Below are 17,604 nucleotides of genomic sequence, written 5' to 3' on the forward strand. Positions count from 1 at the left end.
TATGTTTGTATGGTTTAAAGCTTTTATATGGCAGGTGGGAGCTTTAGTTCTAGGAGAAGGTTTCTTTGGATATAGTTGTATTATCTTGCATGAGAGGACACTCAATGGGTGAAATTCCCTTCATGCACTTTGTTTCTTTCCACAATTAAGAATATCTTCTGGTGGTATCTTCTACTCATGGAACTTGCACTCAGGGCCCAGAGATGTGAGTCAGCAGGAGCGAAACACCTCACAGGGTGAAACGTGTTCCTTAACCTTGTGGTAGGGATGGACTAGCTTACATGCCAGGCTAATCATCCAATGGCCACTTCCTGGGGGAAGATGAAGCCGAAGCAGATCTAGCTGATGAGATCTATGGCCTTGCTGACATGAAAGAGAATAGATTAGGGACAAACTGTGCATTAGAAAATCTTGTTTGGACCCAGATACTAACTGCAGGTATATGTATGTATTGTAAAGGATGTCAGATCTCACCTTAAATATGCATGAATGAAAATGAGGTTGGCTACTGGTGAGGGAGACTGGTAAAGGAATCAGAATGTGAGCCCTCAAACCCATTTTGAAGATTTCCACCACCCCCTACCTTCACCCAAGTTACTAAAAGCATCAAGGTAGAGAAAAAGAATCAGAGATATAAAATGCAAGTCGCATTTTTTAATAGATTTTTCTTGCTTTTCCCCAAAGGGTTCAGCTGCAGAGAAAGAGTGGAACATAATAATCCTTAGCATTTATATAGCACTTTACATTTCCAAAGCTCTGTACAAACATTAACTGATCAATCTTCACAACACCCCTGTGAGTTAAGGATGTATGATTAACCCCGTTTTACATTGGGGGAAGCCATAACATTTCAGAGCCTGACTTCCCCATCCCTCCAGAGGTGTGTGGCTCTTGCCAATCCTGCTAGTTTAAACAGGAGCTGTGCACTGGGTGCTTCGCAACAGCCTCAGGGCTACATTGCCAGCCTGTGGCTGATGATCCAAAGGATCCGTCTTCCCTTCCCTGCTGTCTCCTGCTGATGCTTTTGCACACCTTTATCTTTCAGCCTCCTTGCTGGAGTGGTACTAGTGACTGGAATTTCAAGAGGCAAAACCATACCTGGTTGACATACCTATTTGAATATTGTAAAATCGTCTTTATTTGGAACCCCTAGGGAAAAGCCTATTACCCCAGTGTCTTTTCCTTTTTCTTCCTTTTATTTTTCTCTTTTTCCAAAACCTGGAGTGATTTAAAATGAAATGTAATCCTATATTGAGTGAAAGCACACAAACACAATGATATGTCTGCTACTCAATGCCTTTCTTCCCTTTTTCAATCTTGATAATTTTCTGTGTTTTAGGGAAAATGGCAAGTAGAATAGGGGATTAATGCAAAAAATGCTTTTTTTTCCCCTAGCATAGAACAAAATAGATGTCTTCAACATGAAATCTTGGTGTAAATCGTTGAATTGTATTAGCCTTTTAATGCTTCCTTAGTTTACGTTCTCCGAACATGGGATACCTCTTACAGCCAAGCTCTGCTTTTGCAGGAAATGGAACTGTGAGGCAATGCTGTCATTTTGCTTGGCTCCTTGTTTTGCTCCTAGGCTTTGGTCACCCGCGCCACAGGTGCATCCACATTAAATCATGCTGGCTTTCCTTTAGGAAAAAGAAAACACACCCAAGCGTGGCCAGAAGAGATTTTTTCCGATGTCATGTCTTACAGTCAGGGATGGCTCCATGTAACGTGCAGCTGGATCACCAGGATGGGAGCAGACATTAACAGAGGACCTCAGCTTTACTGTACTCTGTACTGCAGAGCTTTGAGAAGAAACTTACTGCCACTTGGTCTTCATCATCAATGTTCACCCCTTTAGGCATCCTAATTAGCTTGAAGAATATTGAATCTAGTCAGGGTTTCTTGCTCTCCTCTATCTTAATTAGGTGTTAAGGAGGTAGGAAGAGGGTTCGAAATAAGATTGATGGAGAAAAGAGATGGATGACCAGTCCCCTCAACATGTATATGTTTGTTTGTTGGTAAAACAAGTTTAAGAATTTTCTCAAAGGTCATCGCTTTGAGTATTTTCTATGTATATTCATTATTTACTTACCTGGATACTACAGTAATAGGAAGCTCTGGATTCATACTCTATTTCTGGATGAAAACTGCTACTTCTTTGCTGGAATATGACCTGTGGCCTATTTCTTTTCATGTGTATTATTGAATTTTCTGATTTGGGAGCTGTGCAAAACAGCTTTTCATTCTGAATGCTAATCAAAAGGGTACGTTAATTAAATATACTTCTAATGAAACTAGTTTGAAATGAGACATGAGGAGCTAGAGTCTGCCCCTTCTTAAGATAATGAAAGAGATTGAAAGGATTAAAATTTCTTTGGTGGGGAAGCTGGTGGCTGATTTAGGGATGAGCATTATTGTCATGAAAGCTTATAAAATAAGATCATCTTCTGATATCTGTGGTACCTGAAGTCAGCAGAGTCCCTGCAGATTTGCAGTGGTGGAAGAGAGGCTCTGCATTTGGGCCCCGACTACTTAAAAATATGTAGTTGCCCTTTAAGATGTAAATCTATTGAAATCCAACCTTAGACATTGCCGGGGTCACTCTGCTTATTACTTTATGACATTTCCAGATTAAAGGTGCAGTGGGGGCTCACATTAATTTGCTTTATGTTTGACTAGAAATGCTTCCCATCACTATTAGAGCACACTTGGAGCTCTCTTCATTTTAGAACGCTTGTCAGTCATTTGAGAATGATATGCCCTACGTCTGGGATGAATAAGCACATCATATATTAGGCAGAGGCTTTTTCTCTGGAGAAGCTCAAAAGAACTGACAACTACTTCCAAGAAGGTGAATAACATACACAAGGCCCAGCGGCTGAATGAGGGAAGAGTGAAGAAATATTCTGATAAAACATAATCTGCTGTGTTGATTGAAAGTATCCAGGCAGTTTTCTCATGACAGCAGTTTTTAAAGACTCAGTTCTATGGGAATGGAGAAGAAATGGGGACCAACGCTTCCACATACACCTCTAGTCTGTGGTGGGTAACAAAGAGATCTTCCATAGAGAGCCTGTAGATGTCTGTGCAGTCCACAGTGTTTCAGACTATGGATCACCCTGTAGATTTAAAGGAGAGGGAAAAGCCTATTCCAGACAGAGAACATTGTTTATTTTGTATTTCACTTTTTTTTTTTTTTTTTTTTTAAATAATAAGTTCTATAATTTGTTTCAATAATTTCCATCTTGAAATCTTTTCTTGTTTTGATATCTATTTAGCAGCTGCATGCATGTTAGGCCTTTATGGGAAAAAAAAAATTAGATATGAGGGTGAGAATGACAAAGTACCCAGTATTAACACTCATTGGGTGTTAATTCATTTCTGGCTAGTATTAAAGGACACCTACCATGGGAAGTATTTTTACCTTGTTTACCAAGAGGAAAATGCTGTCTGTGGTTTTGCTGATGCTGCTCTACTGAGGCAGGACTTCTGCTGAATGTCGCAGCAAAAATCCCTTTATGGTTCTTCAACCAAGTGACCTCCCAGGAAAGATGTCTGGGTCGTAACTCCCACAAAAACTGTATGTGGGGGAAAGCAAAAGGAAACACATCTCAGTATTTTTCTTTTAAAACTTTGGCGCTGTTTGAACATGAAACTTGGAGTCAGTTGCTGAAACACCTTCCTCTAGAATCACAGGGCCTGATTCTGAGGGAGATGAGTGAAGTCCTCATACCTCAAAGCCACAAAATTGTAAGTACTGCCAAAACAGGATGGGCCTGAGCCTTTACTTACACATAGAGCGAGTAGAATTGCCTGTGGATTTGACATTCATTTGACATAGCTTGTGCTTTTACATGTCTGGCTTTCCTCGCCAAGGTTTCATAGGATTGTGCACTTCAGTCCAAACTGCTGAATTTCGTGCAGCTTAATTATACCTCACTTTTAGTTATACCTTTTTATGTTTTCATATAGCAATCATTTTTTTTATTTAAGCATCTATTAGGCCATGTATTTATTTTTCTATAATCAGCATTTATCCTCTGAATACGTTCTCTGAGGGATGTAATGACAACATAGCTAAAGTACCATCAAAAATATGACACTCCTGTGGAGGGAAATTAGAACCGTAATGAACAACACAGAGGCTCTCAATTTTTTACGCACAATTAATATGGCTCCTTGCAAAGTATGTCATAAGGACTCTGAGTTTCCAGCAGGTCTGTGTGTCTGTCTTAATGGCTGTGACCAATTCACCTATTCTTGTTCAGCACCTCTCCAAAAGAAATAGAAACCCTCTGCAGCTGCAGATCCGCGTTCTCCCAACAGCTTCAGCTACCCTCACTGCTATAATTCTCTGGAGAATCTGTCTCTATTTTCTGCTCTACATGATATCCTAAAACATTTTACAGGGCAATATAAGCCGGTAAATACTCACATTTTCACAAAATGTGTGTAAGAACTGCAGCAACCAAGTGACTTGTGCATACCTACTTTTAGCTCTTAAGTGCTCCATCCTCCCTCACTCCTCCTTCAGCTTAATGTCCTAACCTCAGTGATCCGCAGAATTATATAGCTTAATATATGGCTGAATCCATTCCTGAGATTTTATCTTTCCTTATATTAACTTATCCATAGATGATCTTGCAGTGATGGCATATGTTGGAGACAGTCATTTTTAAAGCCATCTGCAGCTGGCTCTTGTGTGAATGCTGCACCCAGCAACTCATGATTCCTCTTCACTACTAATTATTTCCTATGGCTTTTAATACTGCTCTGAGTCTTAGAATAGCTCTGAATGATGATAGACATATATTATTATTACAGGTTGTATTAAGCAGCCGTAGCTCAAGTTCTAATTACATTACCCTTCAGCCACGGCAGCAGTAACACTTGGTTTGGTTCTTGAGTTTCTAGGAATAATCTCACCAGTACTTCTTAGTTAGACTGCAAGGTCAGGGAGAAAGGAAATTCTTCTGCCCTTCTTTTCACGTAGGATCTGAGAGGATATATTGTAAAAAGGGACAAAACTGGTCACGAAAAGAGAGGATTAAAATGAGAAGCTCCATGCGACGCATGCTAACTCCCTACATCCTCACAGGGATAGGAGCTGCAGTGTGATTCTACTCCAGAAAGGCATCCCATGAGAAGTGAGTTGTGGGGAAATGAACCTGGTCTAATAGCAAGCGGGTGCATTTTTGGCTGCTTGAATTCTGGGGCTGATCCACAGAGCTTCAGGGAAGATATGACTGAAAATTTCTAAATCCATCCAGCAGAAACCAGCCACATAAACCCCCTCTTGTTCACTGCAAGAGGAAAATACTGTGACATCTCCAAGTCTATTGATTTATTTCCATAAAACTATGATTTTTACTTGATTGCATGAAGTCCAATATAGTGGCATCACTGTTGTGTATTCAAGTAATTATGTCTTTTTTTTTTTTTTTTTGGACTGGCAAAAGATCCCCATGATCCCCATGATCAGCAAAGAAAGGATGGGATATTTGAACTTGGGCACTCAAAACACATCAAAGCCAGGAGTCAGCTAAAATTATTAAATTATTTGCATTTTGTTATTGTTAGTCAGTGGGTGGCCAGGCTCATCATATTTAAAGGGCTGTTAATAACAATTTTGATTTGGGCCTGTAAAATATTTATTACTGTTTGGTGGTTGTTTATAAATCTTAAGAGAGATATTTTTATGATTTAAAAATGAAATAGAAATATGACAGACATTTCTCAAAAATGTTTTTTATAATTCCTGTGGTATTGGAATGACATGTGCAAACCATAAGGATATGATTTGATTATTTTATGTTTGGTTATCCAAATTCTCAAGCAAATAAACAGCATGAATAACAAAGAGACCATTTCTTTGTTCACAAATTCCTTTATCTGATAATCTCAGGCAGTATAAATAACTAAGGAAAGGTTTTATTATGTAATACTGCACAGCAATATAGCATTGCAGGTTCTTTGGGACAGTGAGTCTCTTTCTACAGTCCCCAGAACGTTTTGGCTACTACTATAAACTTATTACAATCCGTTTCTCCACTGTAGGGTTTTCTTACAGTACCTATAAAGGCCAAGCACCTGATAGTAGAATATCTCATTTATATAGCAATTTCCATTCCTCAGTGGTATGAATTTGTACGTATGTATCTGAGTGTGCACCAGATGGTTTACATTTGTTATGTATGCTGCTGTGAAAATCAATATGCATGTTTATTAGCAATTTATGATTTTCCATAAAAATATTAAAAAATGAATAATAATCACTTTTAGGGATAAAAAAAAAACCCAAAAAACAAAAAACCAAAACAGGTCTAGTTTATCAGCTTGAAAATGAATGAAAAGTACTTTCTTACTGTGTTAATTAATTGCAGTTGACAAAAAGTAGGAGCCTTCACTCCTCCTTCCATGTTGCAATTCCATCCCTCTCTCTCACTCTCTCCCCTCAATTAAATGTATGAGACTGTCCCCTCCCCTTTTAGAAAGAAGCTTTTAGATTAATCATATTATCTTAAGGTTCCAAATCTCAATGCCTGCGTGACCTTTCTTCCGTTAGAATCCATTATCTTAAACTATCACAATAATCCTGGCTTTAGGGAGGGAGAGCGGGAAGCAAGAATCAAACCTAATAGATGGCAAATAAGATTAATCTATGATCTAAGTGCCGATTACACTTGGCCCTGCCCTTGAACACCCAGGTGTAACCTTGAAATTCACATCCGCTAAGACACTGCAATTGGATTGTGTGTCCCTGAAGGCCTGGAAGGGGCAGCTGGCCAAACTTTACCCATTATTCCCCAGTGAGCCATGAGCTGTCTCAGCCTGCAGCTCTCTTACTTGTGGAATTTGGCAGCGGCACAGCTGAATGTTTGTTTTGGGATGTTTAGCATTTTTTCAGATAAAATAGTTATTTTCAGGTCCTTAATTTTTGTTTGTCAGAAGCAAGCAGCCAGGGAATGGGTGAACTTTTACCTGGACCTCACAAGAGGAGAAAGCTCTCTTTTCAAAATCTGATAAGTCTGCAGAAGAAAACAGAGATATTTTCTTTCTTTATAGGTTGACCTATGGACTCTGCCAAAAAAAATCTTCCATGTGAACTTGAGTTTGCAAGGCCCTTTTTTCTTTCCCAAAAACTCTGCGTTCTGAAAAAGGACATCTGTGACAAGATGGAACTTGGCACCAGTAACTTATGTACTATGGGTGAAGCATGCTCAGAAGAGGCAGACCCAGAGGTAATTTTTCATCAAATAACTTTTTAAAGCCATTATTAAAACTAGCATACATTTCCTCTGCTGCTGGCAGCTTCAATGGACAGGACAGGATTGATTCGGGTATGGCAGCAGAACTTTTTTCCTTATTTATATGTAAAGCCAGATTCTCAGCTGGGATGAAACAGTGCTAACTTGCTGGCTTTGCATTTATCCTGCCTGAGAGACGTCAGCTGGGGAGGTGGCAGTGATGATCAGCTGAAGCCATTTACCCTCCATCAGCTCCATTTGGAGGCATCATCTAAACCCTACGAGGAAAGGCCGTATTTTTCTTTGTACCTCTCCTCGCACAGCAATACCCAGTGTGACAACAATTCAGGAGATAAAGAATTAGAAGGAAAACACAATGTAGGAAATGTCAATGTGAAGCACATCTGGTGGCTGGCTAACTTTACAGCAGTCCTTCGGTAATCTCAAAATTATAGGGATATGGAAGAAGAAAAAGAAAGATAGAGGAAAAATCATACATAAAACAGCTACTGCAGTGGTAGCCTGGCAGTATTGGAAGTTGTCTGGGAGGTAAAGCTTTGCAGCTTCCAGTGGTGAATCCATCAGAGGACCAAGAGAGCCCCGACCTGCCAGGATACTAGGAGTGATGTTGGGAGATGTATGAATGATGCAGTTCCCTTCATGCACAGAGAACTGTTGCTTTGCTGCTCCTTCACTTTCTTTGCCAGCTTATGAACATTGGCTCTCATTGATGTTTTAAAAGCTGCCATTGCTGTGGCGACAATCTGTAAACAGCATGGTACAGTTTGTCACTATTTTCCTTGCCCAGAAGCTGGTCTAATAGGACTTTTGTGTGCTATGTGGGTATGTAAATAAAAGAGGAGATACCTGACCCAACTTTTATTTAATTTAAAAAGAAATCAATGAAAAAGGGGAAAAAAAAAAGTTACAAAATGGACTGGCCAAGTGGACTTTGATCAAAAATTAAATCTGCTCTCACTAGTATTGATTAGTAACATAACTTCTCTCTCAATTCTCTTTGTGAGTACATGAAAATCTACTGGTGCTAAAGGTGCCTGAACTTGTACTGTTGTGAAATGTTGCAATCGTGGGCTACCAGGCTAAATAATCAAAACAAGTATAAATCTGGTATAAGATCTCTATTAATTCTACAAAAAGGCTTCATAAAGTATTTGAATTTTATGGATATGTCTCTTAAGAGTCCTATAGGCTAAGCACCCAGCCACAAACTGAGCTTTCCTGAAATTGGAGTAACTGAAGAGCTGGATACCGTCCCATTCTGAGCAGTTGATCCGGTCTGCAGGCAGCTATGAACCAATAGCTGGGACACTCTGAAATATGGAGTGTAAAGCAAAACTTGTAGACAAGAATGAGGATGATGATGGGCTGCCAGGAGGATGCCCAGGATGTGTGGTGATACCTAGAAACAACCAGAATACACCAACGCTGTGTCTTCTGTCCAGAGAGGGTTAACTTGCACTTGCAGCAGGCAGCGTCATGCCATTAAGTCAGGGAGAGTAATGAAATTTCATTTAATTTGTCAGGAAGAAAGTGCTAATGTTAAAAGGCATTTAATAAAAAGGGGGAGATTCTTTGAAAGGAAGCCTTTAAGTAATTACTTCAAGTGTCTTAGGCCTACTCACCAGAATATTTACATTAGTGTCTCCCAGCGCCAAAGTGTAATTAAATTAGTGCAGCATTTACATTCCGTCCTGGTTTTTTAGAAGTGTGATTTTATTAACAATTCTCCAAAAAAAAAAAAAAAAAAAAAAAAGGAAAGCCAGTCTTGATTTAATCAAATCAGGTGTTAGTATTTTTGGTAATTTTTTCACTGAGAAAACTGTCTTGGAGAAGGTGGAGCAAAGGAAAGAAAACTTGATGTAAGTTTTGAGTTCTGCTTGGAGAAATGCCGTTTCTTTTCTCTGCCCTGGGACTGAAGTGGAAAACTCTGTCCAACACTGTACAGACTACAAGAGTCACCTGGTGGAGTTTTGAGTGTAAATCTGTTTTTTGTTGTTGTTTTTTGTTGTTGTTGTTGTTTTTTTCACAAAATGCCGAGGTGCATATGTGAGAAGGACAGACGAAGATAGAGTACCGAAGATGGCATCAGAATGAAGAAATAAGCCTGGGGGTTGCTCATCTCATGGTGATGAACCAGACTTAACATCAGGAGATAAAAAGCTGCAGAATACTAGAAAATCTGCTTTGCATTTTTAACTGCTAAAAATTATTTTTTGGGGGAAACTGTATATGTAAGACCCTTCCAGAATAGGACAACTTTTCTACCCTGGAGTAAATGGAATATGTTCTATTTTCCTTAGCTTCATCAGAAACGTGGCATCTTAAAAGTCAATTAAAAAACAAAAGAGAGAGAGAGAGAGAAAGACATAAAGAATAGATTAGTTCATTACACACAGCTACTACCGGAAGACACTGGAAATGGATAGCCAAAAAAGGAAAAAAACAGTGGAACATTCAAAAAATTGCCTCTGAATTTATTTGACCACTGCACATCTCTTTGCTCAAAAGCGTAGCTCTGTGCTTCCATCACAAAGTAACTGATGTCTTCTAGTTGTTAAATTCAGCTGGGACACACATTCACGTCCCTGAAAGAAATTAAGCAAAACAGAGATTTAAAGACACCTTCATTTTTCTTCATTATCTAGAGATAAATTGGTTGATTTAGTTTTATTTTATGTGGAAGTTCATTGATTAGAAATGTATTTTGAATTATGATGAATAAAAGTAAACTAAGAAACATTTTCCAGAGTTGCATCAGAACAGCACCTACAGCTATATAAAACCTAAAGCCATCATAACTGCTGCACAACTTCCACTCAGACATGGGGTTCAGGTCTCATCTGCGTCTATTTATCAGCCAGGGTCTCTGGCAAATTATATGCAAGCATCTAGCAAAGTAAATTCTTGTTTCCTTTGTTTGTTTTCAGGTAGTCCTGCATCTTGTAAATGGCTCTGGGTGAATCCAAAGAATTGCATGTGATTTGTCAGGTAAAATAGTATTTTAAAAATAATTTGACTGAATGTTCACCAATTCAGAGAGTTTAAGGGTCCTTCATTAGCCCTTGATTTTCACCACATTTGGTTTGTCTTTAAGTGACTGAGAGAGATGTTCTAGCAAGAATGAAACTTACCAAACTGAAAAATTAACATGCACAGAAATTAAAAGCTCTCTCCACCCTGCAGACTTTGTGGCTGGGAAAAATCATTTGCTTTTGCTGCTACTTCTCTGAGCAACTGCAGTGGGGGTGGCCAAGTTTTGCTAAATCAAAGGATTTTGCAGGATAACAATAGCTGAGCTATTGGTAGGGGAAGACCATGCATTTGTGACTCCATCCTAGATACAATGGTTTCCTCTTCCTGTGGTACAGTGGATTCAAAGGGAATCTAAAAACTCAAAGATCCTAGAAAAATATTTCAGCTGGGGGGAAACTGTCCAGAGTGTCACTGAAATGGTGACAAGCTGACACTCTCAGAAGGAAAAGACAAAAGAAAAAAAACAGAAAACAACCAGCCAAAAACATAAAGCAATGCATTCTGCTTCTTCCTGCCAGGGTTGTGATGTTATTTACAACTTTGTTAGTTCTCTTGTATGTGTTTGGTTCAAAGTGGCTTTTTTAATTTTTCCGGTGCTCCAGAGTCTTCACAACCTTTGAATGGTGACTGACTAAGAGTTGTGGTTTGAGATTGCTGTTTGAGTAATAGCGAACACATTTTAAAGAGATCCTGGCAGGGACACAGGCTGGTCAAGATAGCCTGGATGATACTGAAGTGGTTGGAAGTGAATCTGGATGGATTGAACTCATGGCTCACTCAGAATCAAGATCATAAAAGCATGGCATGGTTTGAGTTGGAAAGGACCCTTAAGGGCCATCTAGTCCAACTCACCTGCAATGAACAGGGACATCTACAGCTTGATTAGAGTGCTCAGAGGAGGGAAAGGACAATAAAAGCATTTGTACACAAAAATACTCTGAGCCACAGAGGTAAGTGAGCTCTCAACATTCTTCACGTCCCATTGGGCCTTTTTCAGTTCAGTCTGTGGGCAATCATAGATGCCCACTAAACCACATCTTCATTGTCGTTACCTTAAAGGATACCCATCCTATCCTCACCTCTCACAACTAATTTCTATATCATTTCATATGTTTGAATTTATTCTATTCTTGATGCCTGTGGTATTGGATTATTGATTGCAGAGGTTTATCTGTGAACAAAAAACATGTGGTGATGTATGCTAGGATTGGCACCATCTAACTATGGCATGTCTGCACTGTTCCTCCAAAGAAAACCTAACAACCATTTCAGAGGCAGAGATTACTGAATTCTGTGTCTATTTGCACGTGGTTCAAAATAAGCCCCTGGTGTTTGAGGAAGGTAAAACACATTTCATGCTGCAGCCCTTTTGATTGCACATCTGTGACAGAAATGGTGCTTTGAGGCTGCAGCCCAAGGCCGTGCAGGCCTTCGTGCTGAGTAGCATGATGTTCCTGATTAGGGCAGGAATAAATCCATCCTGAGTGCAAAAGAATTACATGATCTGGACAAAATGGAACTTTCTGAACGTTGAGAACTTCTGAAATGCTGTACTTTTCCTATAGATGCCTAAGCAGGAGCTAATCTCTTTCAGAGATCTGGTCTTCTCTCTTAAAAACACATTTTTTTATGGTAGAACAGCTGTTGTTGCTTCTGTTGTGATGATCTGGGTGAAAAGTTTGGTAACAGAGAGAGAAGCTTAAAAAAAAAAAAAAGCAAAAGGCAAAAAAACTCAGAAAAAATGCCTCCCCAAACCCACCCACTGAAAAAAAACCTTCTGCTCTGGCATTCCAGAGACATACAGCTTCTAGTGTTTTTTAATGCAATTAAAACAAATGCTGACGTTATTTATAACTAAATTACTGGCAGGAAAAACAACTAATGACCAAAACCCACATTTGTACCATTAAAAAAAAAAAAGAGTAAGAATATCCTAAAGGGAATGATTTGTAAGGATGTGGTTAAACCTATTTATACCCTGGGTTCTATTTGTTTTACAGCCAGCGGTGCACGAACAACATGAAAGGTTATCTTTGACAAGGTTTTAGCTATTATTTTCTTCCAGTGAAATGGTATTTCTTGAGAAAAAAAGGTCTTCAGAACAAAATAACAATAAATCCTGATTTAGATACATAAAGCTGCCATCGATATCACATAATATCAGTGTTCTTTCTCACTCGATACAGGCGTTTTTAAGATAAATGGTAAAACTGAACTGGAAATCCATCTGGCCAGCTGCCTGATCTAATGAATAACCCCACTTTGGCTCCTGCAATGTAAGCAGAAAGAGTTCTCTCCCGGCCGCTTTCGTCTGTCATGAATCTACAAGACAGCCGACATAATATCTGGGCGACAACAGCGTGCTAACAGTGCAGTGACTTCCATTTTCTTTGCTTTCTATTGATTTTCACTTAATAACTGGCGAAATACTAAACGTCCGCCCTGAGTACCTAATAAATCCTGCCTGAGCTTTTTATTGAGGAGAATTTAATAAAAACAACCATTGTGGCTGAGGGATTTTTCTTCTGGACAGAACACGGTGAGGGGTGGGTAGTGTGTGTGAGTAAGGGGGGAGAGACATTTGAATTTTCTAATTTTTTTTTTGCAAGCTTTTCCCCCCTCCCTTCTCGTCACTGCCCTCTTGAGGACTCAACATCATTTGTTTCAGAGAAACTTGGCTTCTTTCCTTTGCTTATGTTTTCTCATTGTCCAGAGATGGCCACAGCACATGCACGTGTAGTCACAAGACAGAGAAGAAGGGTGTTTACAGAAGGAAGACACTTCCATCACGACCATTCTACTCTCCCACATTTGCTTCTTTAATCTGATTTCAATTTTGATAATTGTTATGAAGGTTCTCTAATTGCCAAGTGCAGGGGCTGTCAGAATTCTACAGTAACACGCTTTTTATTGTCCCATTTTACAGCTGTTTTACGTTTGACACTTGACACACAGGCGTGAAGATCCCCTGTCGTATTGGTTGGCTACTGTAACAAAATGGCATTTTTAAGTTATACGAAGTGTTAAATCTGCATCCAGTTAAAACCATAACAAAACAAAACCCGGTGGTTTCTAAGTTGACAATCCTAATTGTTAGCTTGGGAAAAAAAAAAAAAAAAAAAAGCTGGAAAAACAAAAGTAAAAGGCCCCAAACCCTCTTTCTCTAGCTGTCCACTAAGCATGCGTATGAATGTTGATATATATGTTACATGCAGTTTTCTTTTCTGAAGATGAATCAGGAGAGACTGGGATGACATTCCTAAGTACAACATATTATTTCCTTTGTATAACCTCCTGGAATGGCTCTCTTTGCCAATAAACTCAACGGAGTTCCTATTATACAAAGCTGCTCTTTTAAAGCATTTGACAGTTTTTATTTTAATTGACACAGAAGCAGTTTCAAAGTCATTGGGTTTAATGAACAATCATCTTAGCATTTGCCTGCTCAAATCCTCTTATTCCCAGCAGTTCACAGTAAAGTTTATTCTAACAGTTGAAATTAAAAAAGGAGAGAGAGGCAAGTAGAAATGTTGAGGAGCTTATATAAAAATCTGTGAATCTCAAGTTTTGTGCAGTGCTGTTATGAAAACTACTCAGCCGTGCAAAGCAATAAGAGGTTTAATTACTCATTGGTAGTCCCTCTGCTGCTCCTGATGTGGTGTGTGGTGTTGCAGAGGCCTGGGAGAGATAATTGAGGCATATGGGTGGAGTACAGCACTGATTTGGCAGCTCGTTTATTTTTTTCTTTTGTGTGTGTGTGTGCCACTGACTGTGTCACTTCTCCTATGGGATGGAAGGTGCAACAGTTCATTGTGGAAAAGTATCAGTTGATGACAGATCCTGGTTCAAGCTGTGCAAGGATCTTGTAGCTGTGGGATGGGGTTCAAGTTCCAGAGAGGATGGATGGTCTCATGAGACTTTCACGTGACTTGTGCCTGACACTGGGAGAGTATTGTGGAGGGAGTGGGGTGTCTCCTGGTGTTCTGGCAAGTCTACACTATCTTAATCTCATGATCACAAGAAATAGCTTGAGAATGAACCAAAAAGATCAGCTTTCAGATTTGGCTTAATCAATCTAGTTTAGACACTACTGGGCTCAATAGTCTAGAATTTATTGTCTCTTAATAGGCATAACACTAGTGACAGTTATGGTCTTACCCATCTATGAGGTATGATGGGGGTAAAGAAAATCACACAGTCATTGAACCTACCAAATCTGGGCCCTAAAAGCCACGCAGAAGGAGTTTTCAAATCCAGAAATTCTGAAGTTCATTTCTGGTTTGATATCCATTTTTATGTGAATTAGTTCATGAACCAGTTCCATGTGGCAACTCCGTGAGTATCAGAAAGTACTAAAATTTCTGCTCTGGTTTATTGCTGAATGCTAATGATATTCAGCAGCTGGAAATTAAAAGGGACACACTTGTGGGATGCGACCAAATTACCCTTCACAGCTAACCTTCAAGTGCAACCTGTCTTTAGAGATTGCAGACCTCTTTCCTAAACCAAAATCTTTCTGCAGTTTTTACCAAACGGATAAAACCAGAAAAAAGAAAAAAAAAAAAATATCACGATCTAAATGGAGTAATAGAGTGACAGGACATATTTGCATTCTGAATAGATTAGCTGGTCTTTTAAATATTTATTTGTGTCTATTTTCAAAGTCCTTGATTCTCTGAAATTTTCCAAACACTTCTGATTTGACAGACTGGGAAATCTGTCTGCAGTTCCAATTATACTTGAAAAGATACATACAAATGATTTGACAAGTTAAAAATTAGCAGCAAGTTCTATACCTAGCTAGATTTTGTAAGCAGCAGTCATAATTCATGATACTTCATTCTAAAGTTCATGTAAATTCTGTGTGTGTGGGATCCTTTAATTGGTAAGCATAAAGGTGTATTGCTATTCACCTAATGTATTCTATTGCTCAACAAAAGGTTGTTGTAGTGAGCTCTGATTGTGACAAATGATTTACTATTAGGAACATTCTGTAATTATTGTTCGGTGGTACCACAGACCGATACATCATTAACATGATAGACGACCTTTTATATCAGCAAAAATAACTAAATTAATAAAAATGGCTTCATTCCAAACCCTGTCAGAAAGCCAATACTCGAAACAATCAAGTATCAGTGATACCTGAAAAGACCAGAGTTATATTTTTGTTAAGCAAATCTTATTGTTTGAGCAATAACATTGACATGTGCTGTAGAATGGGGGGCTGGATTTTCAGCTGCTGCGAATCAATAGTCTAATTAATTCTATTTAAGAAGAGACACACTACTCCACATCTGTGAGGGGTATGATATGTTGGATTTTATTGTGTTGCTAAAGGGAGGTACGATGCAAATGAAGTGTCAGAAAACTTTTCAAGAATTCTGGGAACTGCTGCAAGTGCAACTGCTGCTGGTTCTTCAGACAGATTCTGTTCCCAATTGCATCCACACAAATCCAGTGTGACTCTACTAAATGAAATACTTCCTCCAAATTTACACTGGTGTCATTTGAGTTTGCAGAGGCCAGACTAACTCTTAAACCATGACAATTTAGAAGAGCGCCCAAAGACTTGATTTTTTTTTTCTACCACAGAAAAAAAATTCAGACCGTTCTGGGCAATTCTTCTATTGTATTGTATTCCTACATTCATCCTTTCATTCCAGATGAATTCCTTCCTCTTGTCATTCCCACCAAGCCACTCACTACCAAGGTAACTCACAAAAAAATTTAAATAGGTAAACCAGACTCAGTAGGACAGCTGCTAAATGCTCAGTGTCGTGTATATCTCTATTTTTTCACTCCTGGTCTTGTTTGAGTGTAAGTTTCCTTTGGCAGGGACTGTTCTGTGTATGGACGTTTCACACCTAGCTTTTCAGTTGTCTGTGTAGACAGCACAAGGATAAATATGGCAAACAAATATTAGGTGACTGGATCACAATGTGCTGCATAAGGTTTACTTCACCATAATAAATTCTCAGGGCGTTTTTACAGTGACATGCTGAAAGAAGAGCAAAAAAGCAATTAATGCTCAGGTCACTGTGTTCTAATAGGTAAGGAGCAAGTTTTTGGGACTATTCCTTCAGCAGCTGTGTTACTAACTCACTGCGTAACCTTCAGCAAATCCCTTTATTGCATCTCTGTAAAATATTGGTAATGAATTTACGTTTTGTAAAGTGCTGGTGGATCCACAGATGAAAAGCACTATATAAGCTAAGTGTTATTAATGTGATTCACTCAGTGAAATGAAATCTCTGTTGAGAAAAATACTGTTCTGTAAAATTTATATTTAAAGTCACATATTTTACAGCATGAAGAGAATTAAGGTTGTGTCACTGTTTCCAACATATAAACTATATTTAGCAATTTATTCCTTGGCTTCTCTCTAAGTAAAAGAAAACAGCTTGATGCTTAAAAATAACATTTCGTAGGCTTGACATCCGTAATTTGGACCTGAATGTTTTTTAAACAATTATTTAAAAGAATGAAAAATCTCGTTCTGCTCATATAGAATAAATTTTAATTCTAGCAAGGGCCATATGTATGAAGATTAGCCATTTATCTTGAATAGTTATTTCAATTTCATATGAACACTGCTACAGAAAAATGTTTCTGATGTCAACCATTTCTTTATTTTCTTTTAATGCACAGCTTTCCTTTTCTGTTGCATTCTGTGAAACAGTGGTGTAGTGTTTGAATACTGGGCAGCTCAGTTTTTTAGTGAAACTTCTCTAATTTTACTGCTGAGATGGTCTAAGCTGCAAAAGGTTATACAAACCACATAAACGTTGGGAAGTATATTAGACTCTTAATAATCTTTCGATTTTATTAATTGATATTACCTGTAATATATTCAAGGAAATTGATTCAGTCATCTAAGTTTTAACCCAATATTCTTCTTTCTTTCTAGGTAGTTCTATTATTCCTGAGCTTCTCTCATAATTCATTTGCAAACATTTTTTGTATAGGAAGCTCCTGCTTCACAGTGGTTTTGCCAGGAACTTTTTTGAGTCAGTTATTTGGGAGTTATCACTGGAATCTAGGGAAGAAAGGAAAAGCTTTTATGGAACTTTATCACATAATATAACTAGTCAAGGTAAGAAGAATGTGGATTTTATCTCAGGAGAAACATTCTGATTAAGAAAACCAACCAAACAGCCGAACAAAAGATTGATCTAAGGACAAGGTTTGTCTCTTTGGCTACTGCTTGCCAATATTATTGCCAGAGACACTAGAGTGATCTTAGCCATTGCCTCTTATGTGAAGGTCGGACTAAACTGATGCCTTTTTCTTCTAGTTTTGACAT

General features: G+C 38.6%; 1 long non-coding RNA gene across 7 annotated transcripts in view; it reads left to right on the forward strand.

The window, feature by feature from the left end:
* Positions 1-17,604, forward strand: part of LOC128075335 (uncharacterized) — a 367,001-nt gene that overhangs the window by 333,053 nt on the left and 16,344 nt on the right. For 5 of the 7 annotated variants that reach the window (XR_008203768.1, XR_008203767.1, XR_008203766.1 and 2 more), the window contains 5 exons: positions 7,063-7,238; positions 10,193-10,253; positions 10,901-11,248; positions 12,485-16,011; positions 17,209-17,394. This is a non-coding gene — a long non-coding RNA (uncharacterized LOC128075335). Of the gene's footprint in view, positions 1-5,095; positions 5,145-7,062; positions 7,239-10,192; positions 10,254-10,900; positions 11,249-12,484; positions 16,012-17,208; positions 17,395-17,604 lie in introns of all 7 variants that reach the window. The other 2 variants (XR_008203769.1, XR_008203773.1) reach the window with 2 other exon arrangements.

The sequence above is a fragment of the Tympanuchus pallidicinctus genome, unplaced genomic scaffold, assembly GCF_026119805.1.
Source record: "Tympanuchus pallidicinctus isolate F22 unplaced genomic scaffold, pur_lepc_1.0 scaffold12, whole genome shotgun sequence".
Lineage (NCBI taxonomy): Eukaryota > Metazoa > Chordata > Aves > Galliformes > Phasianidae > Tympanuchus > Tympanuchus pallidicinctus.